This window comes from Berghia stephanieae, chromosome 7 (genome assembly GCF_034508935.2).
Source record: "Berghia stephanieae isolate SIO BIC M18660-M18661 chromosome 7, UCSD_Bste_1.3, whole genome shotgun sequence".
Classification (NCBI taxonomy): domain Eukaryota; kingdom Metazoa; phylum Mollusca; class Gastropoda; order Nudibranchia; family Aeolidiidae; genus Berghia; species Berghia stephanieae.
The window spans coordinates 53,963,999-53,971,498 of NC_088366.1; positions in this window are offsets into that span (position 1 = coordinate 53,963,999).

Sequence of the window (7,500 nt, forward strand, 5' to 3'; positions counted from 1 at the left end):
CACCGCTCAGAGCGGGACTCGAACCCAGGACCTTCCGATTTCGAAGTCGAGCGTCATGCCACTAGACCACATAGCCTTATAATGGGGCCCTTCACAAAAAAATAAAGGGCATGTGAAAGAAAGAAAGAGAGAGAGAGAGAGAGAGAGAGAGAGAGAGAGAGAAAGAGAGGGAGAAAGAGAGAGAGAGATAGATAGATAGAAAAAGAGAGATAGAAAGAGAGAGAGAGAGATAGAAAGAGAGATAGAAAGAGAGATAGAAAAAAAGAGATAGATAGATAGATAGATAGATAGATAGAGAGAGAGAGAGAGAGAGAGAGAGAGAAAAGGAGAGAGAGAAAGAAATAGAGAGAGAGAGAGAGAGAGAGAGGGACAACGTCGGTCTAATACCTGCCAACTGAACTGTGAGCATGTCTTGAAACAATCGTCGCAGCTGTTCCGTCAGCAGACGTACGTAATCCACCCCATCGAAAAGACGATTTTTTCCCAATGTACAATCCCATCTGGTATACGTTAAAACTCAAACAGATTCTTTGAAGTATAAACAATTTAATCTTGCTCAATTTATTGTTTGTTTTTGTTCATGGCCAGATATTTTTATGAAAATAATTCGCTAATTCGATTTGGCGTAAAACTTGTTTAATTAATTTTTTTTATTTAATCCAAGCATTTTGATCGGTTTGGGGATCCCGGTAGCTCAGTAGGTAGAGCACTCGCTTCACACGCAATGAGACCGAAATCGATGAGTGCTGTAGAAATTTTATTTTCTGATCCCCACCCCCCCCTCCCCCTTCTGTCCTCCACCCAGCAGTGATTGAGTATTAATAGAATGAAGTTGACGTCACTCAGGTCTTTTTTAAATTGTATTTTGCCATTGTACTAACCAGTCCATAACCGTTCATGGTTAAACATATTTTTGTGTGTTGGTCCGTTATACTTCCGGATGGCAATGTTGTGAGCTTCTTGGCCAAACGCATCCTATCTATAGCTGGATCTGTTCGATCTGACGGAACATACTTTACAATAAATAGACTATGTCCTGCTATGTGGTCTATTGGTATGACACTCGCTTTCGGATTGGAAGGTCCTGGGGTTCGAGCCTAGCTGACGAAAAGTAAAACAAAACAAAAACAAACAAAATAAAAACAAACCAAAAAGAAAAAAAAAATCCAAAAAAAAAACCAAAAACAAAAACAAAAACAAAAACAAGCTCAAAACAAAACAAAACAAACAAACCGTAGTCCTTCAGGACCATTGGCCCAAGGACTTACTTGTTTACTAAATCCCCATTGAGCCCTGGGGCACATAGGGCATCTACTAAAGACTTCCATTTCTGTCTGTCGGAGGAGCCATGGACACCGATGTTGTCCCAGGTTAGGCTAGAACCTTTTAAATTCTTTATCCATGGACGTCGTCTCCAGATTTTATTTGGGCTTTCTTCTCCGTCTTTTGCCATCAGCCATCTCGTGGAGTGCCATTTTTGGCAGACCAGTTGTCTCCATTCTGACAACATGTCCGTCTAAGCCATCTCCATCTGCATCTCCTAGGTTCAAGGAGCCGGGGTTTACTCCACTTTCTATAGCGTAGAACAGACGATAGGACACTAGTTCATCTCAAAGTACTTTCTGACAAATCTAATACACCCAGATACCCAATCACTGCCTGTTGATGGCAGGAAAAAGGATCTTGACTTCAGCCGAGACCGATCCTGGTTCATTTAAAACGAATACTTAACCAACTGAGTTATCGGAGCCCCCGAAAATGACACTCCCAACACAACACAGGTCGCGGCCGTTGTTGTTCCAGGTTAGGACAACCTATTTACGTTCTTCATCCATCGGTATCGTCTCCAGAGTTTATTTCGGCCTTCTTCTCCGTCTTTTGCTATCAGCCGTCTTGTGGAGTGCCATTCTTGGCAGACCAGTTGCTTCCATTCTGACAACATGTCTCCTAATCCATCTTCACCTGCGTCTCCTAGACTCAAGGAGCCGGGGTTTGCTCCACTTTCTATAGCGTAGAACAGACGATAGGACACTAGTCCATCTCAAAGTACTTTCCGTCAAATCTAATAGACCCAAGTACCCAATCACTGCCTGGTGATGGGTCAGAAAAAGGATCTAAACTTTACCCAGGACCGATCCTGGTCCATTTAAAACGTGTACTTAACCAACTGGAGGCCCCCGAAGAAAAAAAAGATAAACAGTTAATTGTGAAAAGTGTCGAAGACCAAGCACCGATTGAAAGTCATCGTGCGCCGTCTATAAGTGTATCATCCTCATCACATCCTTGCAAAATCTTCACATCTCACGGCGAACATGTAGGAATGCGATAATAACACTGCCAAACTTTGAGAAAAAAAAAAGATTTAAAAATTTTTGTCAGAAAACTCGTCCTTAAATTAACATCAGTCGATTAAAACGACCCTTATCTTGGTTAAGACTCTCAATCTTGGGAAATCCCGGGAAGTACCAGGTTTGAGAGTTTTTGTTTGGCAAGATGAAGGCCGTTTTAAATATTCAATATTTGAAGTACGAGTTTTTCTGGCCAAAATTTTAAAGTTTTTTTTTTCTTTTCAGATTTTGGCAAAAGAGTATAAGAAAATAATCAAGAGTAAACTTCAGTGCTCGTTTGCCAGACAAAGGAAAATAAATATTGACAAACAAAGGATTCAAGCACTTGTAATGCAGGTTGACGACAGCGCGGCACTCATTGCCTTTTCAATCTCCCATCGGCAAAGTTGATGCTATGTTCTTTGGTATAATACTCATCATATCCGCCAGCCGGATATGGATAGAACGAAGATGACGCCACTCAGGTCTTTGTTATTTTTTTTGTTGCCATCCACGTTTATGAGTAACTCTCACTAAACTGTATTAACCCGACTATAATTAAACGTTCAAGGTTACACATAATTTTGTGTGTTGGCCCGTTATACTTCCGGATGGCAATGTTGTGAGCTTCTTAGCCAAGCGCATACTCTCTATAACGTACCGACTCACAAAACTATGTGTAACCTTGAACGTTTATTGTCTAATTGATATAATTCATTTCAGTGAGAACTATTCACGAAAATGCCTGTCTGAAAACAATAACAAAGAGATTAGTGACGTCAATTTCGTTGATTCTTTAGATAGTATGCGCTTGGATTAGAAACTCACAACATTGACATCCGGAAGTATAACGGACCAACACACAAAACTATATGTAACCGGGAACTTTTATAGTCTGGATAATACAGTTTATTGAGAATTACTCATAAACATGGATGGCAAAAAACCCCCAATGAAAACCAATAACAAAGACCTGAGAGACGTCAACTTCATTCTATCTATAGATAGTGTGCGCTTGGCTAAGAAGCTCACAACATTGCCATCCGGAAGTATAACGGACCAACACACAAAACCGTATGTAACCGTGAACGTTTTTAGTCAGGTTAATACTGTTTAGTGAGAATTACTCATAAATGCGGATGGCAAAAAACAATAACAAAGACCTAAGTGACGTCAATTTTATTCTATCTATAGAGAAAAACTCTAAGTTTTAGGTATTGGTGAGAAAAATAGTTTATGGAGAAGTGTCAGATGATCCAATGGGAGTGAACTATATTCATGTTTTCGTCAAACCCGAGTCATCGATCACATGATTCGATGCTGTGCAACGAGTGGAAATTTCTCAACCCCCCCCCCCCCCCCCCCCCCAAAAAAAAAAAAACAAAAACAAAAAAAAACCCAACAAAACAACAAAAAAAAAAAAAACAAACCCAAAAAACAAAAAAAACACTCCGTTGTTTACGAATGTTTAAGAAAAAATTGAGCTTTTATATAGCGCAATATCCACTAAACGTGGTCAAAGCGCTTTACAAGGGGTGCCTGGACAACAGCAACATTTAACATGTAAGACGTGATATGACATGACGCCTGTTAGGCGATCTTACAATTCTTTTTCGGACAGAGACAACGCTGTTAACGGCCAGGTACTCATTTTACACGTGAGAGAATATGAGTAAAGAGCCTTCTCCAAGGACTCAACTACGCGCCGAGCGAGGCTCTACCCCAGGATCATAATATGTGTCAGTGCATGTCATAATCAGTCGGAAGGTGAAAATTTTGGATTTACATTTTTTTTTCCATTTTCTAAAAGAATATGCTCTGCGGAGCATTTTAATCTTTATTTGAAGTAAATCGGGTGGTTTTTCATGAAGTTATGGTCAGATGTATGGGAAAGGTATCCAGCAACTTTTCTCAAATTTCATACTTTTCCAACTTGACTGGCTGTAAAAAAAATATTAAGAAGTGAAAATAATCTATGATATTTCCCGATTTTCTTTGTTTAGAACCAGGCTGCTCGCCGTTGGTGGGCGACGTGACATCAGACTATTGAATCCAATTACGTTTGGTTATGTGACCTGGTATACTCTAGGTGAATGTACACCGATTTTAAATACGAAAGATAATAATTTATGTGTCTTGGGGGAAACATTACTTGAGAAATAGAAAAAAAAAGATGGAGAGCTGGTCAGAAAATCTCGACTTACTCCAGGATTGATCCTGTTCCATTTGTGTGTGACGCAGACGTAATCTACCAACTGAGCTATGCCCCCCCCCCCCCCCGCCCCCCGCTATCACATATTTTTAAATAATAAAATTTGTTAAAAAATCCCTTTATCCATTCCATAGGGGAAATTTGTCTTTAGGGTCTATTCCAAGGGAAGACTGATATAACTCAGACGTCAGCCGCAGTGCAGCACCTCAAACTGAGCTAGGGCGAGGTGACTTGCTCAAGGTTACACATACAGCGCAGCGGGTGATCGAACTCGGTAACTTTCGGGTACGGTTCAAAGACCGTAACCGCTGAGCCACGCTGCAAAAACATTGATAACAACGCGATGATCAAATAGCTCGTACTGCATCACATTCACTGATCCCCCCGTGGAATACGGATTTAATCGGGTGAGTAGCTATCGAGTGCTGCTCTCTCTCTCTCTCTCTCTCTCTCTCTCTCTCTGTTTTTTTTTTTAATACGGAGCCTTGGGTGAGTTGCGAGATTACGCGGCGATCAGGAGAGACGAGGTGGGAAAAGAAAACAAGTTGCGCGGCGAGATCAATCTGTAGCTCCCGCGTACAATGTTGGTGCGCACACACCTTACACACACCACACAAAAAACACACACACACTTACCTCTCTCTTCCTCTCTCTCCCTCTCGCTCTCTTCCATCACCGCACGTGTTTATTATGACCCCATAGTAAAGTTCCAATGTGTTGGCGTCTGGGTGACAGACATAAGATCTGTTGACAGAACGGACGCGGATTCGCGAGGGATTTTGAGGACAAACTATCTAAATACTTTGGCTACTCATTTTCAAACTCATCAATCATCGTTTAGTTTTGTTGTGGGTGTCAAAATAATTTCGATTGAAGTGCTAAGTTGAATTTGTTGTATGTGTGTGCATTTTATAACGTGATTTTAAATATAAATATTATTTTGAAGTGATACCTGTAGTTTATTCTTAATTTGTTGGAGTTTCGTTTAGATGACATTGCTCTCTAGTCACTAGAAATAGGTATGTATTAAGTATACAGGAATTTCTTAATGTTTTATAATGTAAAAAACCTGCCACATATTATTAGTGACAACGTAACAGCTATAATAATGATAATGTTGTTTTTTGGTGATAGAACAAGAAATAATAATGACGACGATGATGATGATGATAATGATGATAATGATGATGATGATGATAATAATGATAATAATAATAATATAATAATAATAATAATAATAACGATGGTAATACTAATACTAATAACAATAATATATAATAATAATAATAATAATAATAATATAATAATAATAATAATGAAAATGTTGTTTTTTGGTGATAGAACAAGAAATAATAATGACGATGATGATGATGATGATAATGATGATAATGATGATGATGATGATGATGATAATAATGATAATAATATAATAATAATAATAATAATAATAATAATAACGATGGTAATACTAATACTAATAACAATATTAATAATGATAATAATAATAATAATAATAATAATAATAATAATAATAATGCAAATAATAATATGAATAATAATATAATTGGTATGATAATGATAACTATTAGCATGATCATTATCATCATGATATTGATAATACCGACTAAAATAATGATTTAGCCGCAGGGTAAAGAAACCCCACACTGCTTTACAACCTATAATAAATCATAAATTTCTAACTAATCCTTTTTTTTGTGTGTGGAACAACAGAGTAGTGAGATCTGCTCACGGTGAAAAGATGTTTATCTACAAACTGTTGCGCGCTCACGCTGTGCACGTGAAACACATGCAAAACAAAAAGAAAAAAAAAATAAAACTCCAAAAAACCCAACCAAAAAAAAAACAAAACAAACAAAAACAAAACAAATTAAAACGAATAAATTAAACATATTTTTTATTATTATTATTATTATTATTATTATTATTATTATTATTATTATTATTATTATTATTATTATTATTATTATTATTATTGTTGTTGTTGTTGTTGTTGTTGCTTGCAGCTTATGAGAATCAAAATTTACATATTTTGACAGTTGAATAGTCATGCTAAAGAATGTACTAAAATCATCAGAAAAGTAGATAGAGAGCATTGGAGCGTGGCCTTCGTAAAGTTATAGCCTGATACTGACCAAAAAATGACGTAAAAATGCCAGCCTATTGCCACAAAAGAAAACAAATCGTGAGTTGTATTCAATAGTTCAACCAATGAAATAACTTGTTTCCATGAGCTGAGCTCTACTAACGACAACTCACTAAGCGGTGCAAAAACCAAATAATGACGTCAAACTGCCAGTCCTTTTGGATTTCAGTATCAGGCTATAGATAGTTCGAAGATGACGTCACTCATGTCTTTGTTATTGATTTTGCCATCCCCGTTTATGAGTACTTCTCACTAAACTGTATTAACCAGACTATAAACCTTCAAGGTTACACACAGTTTGTGTGTTGGCCAGTTTTACTTCCGGATGGCAATGTTGTGAACTTCTAAGCCAAGTGCATACTATCTATAGATAGTTCGAAGATGACGTCACTCAGGTCTTTATTATTGTTTTTTGCCATCCGCGTTTATGAGTAATGCTCAATGAACTGTATTAACCCGACTATAAACGTTCTTGGATTCATACAGTTCTGTGTGTTGGTCCGTTATACTTCCAGATGGCAATGTTATGAGCTTCTTAGCCAAGCGCATACTATCTATATCCATGTGGGTGTGTATGCAGCAAGTTTTTCAGAGAACTATAAACTTGAACTTTTATATATTGCAATATCCACTAAACGTGCTCAAAGCGCTTTACAATGGCCACTAACCAACAGCAACACGTAAAATATAGAACGAGACATGACGCTTGTTAGGCAATATTACATTATTTTTCCGACAGAGACAACGCTGTTAACGTCCAAGTACTCATTTTACACCTGAGTACGGTGAGAGAATGT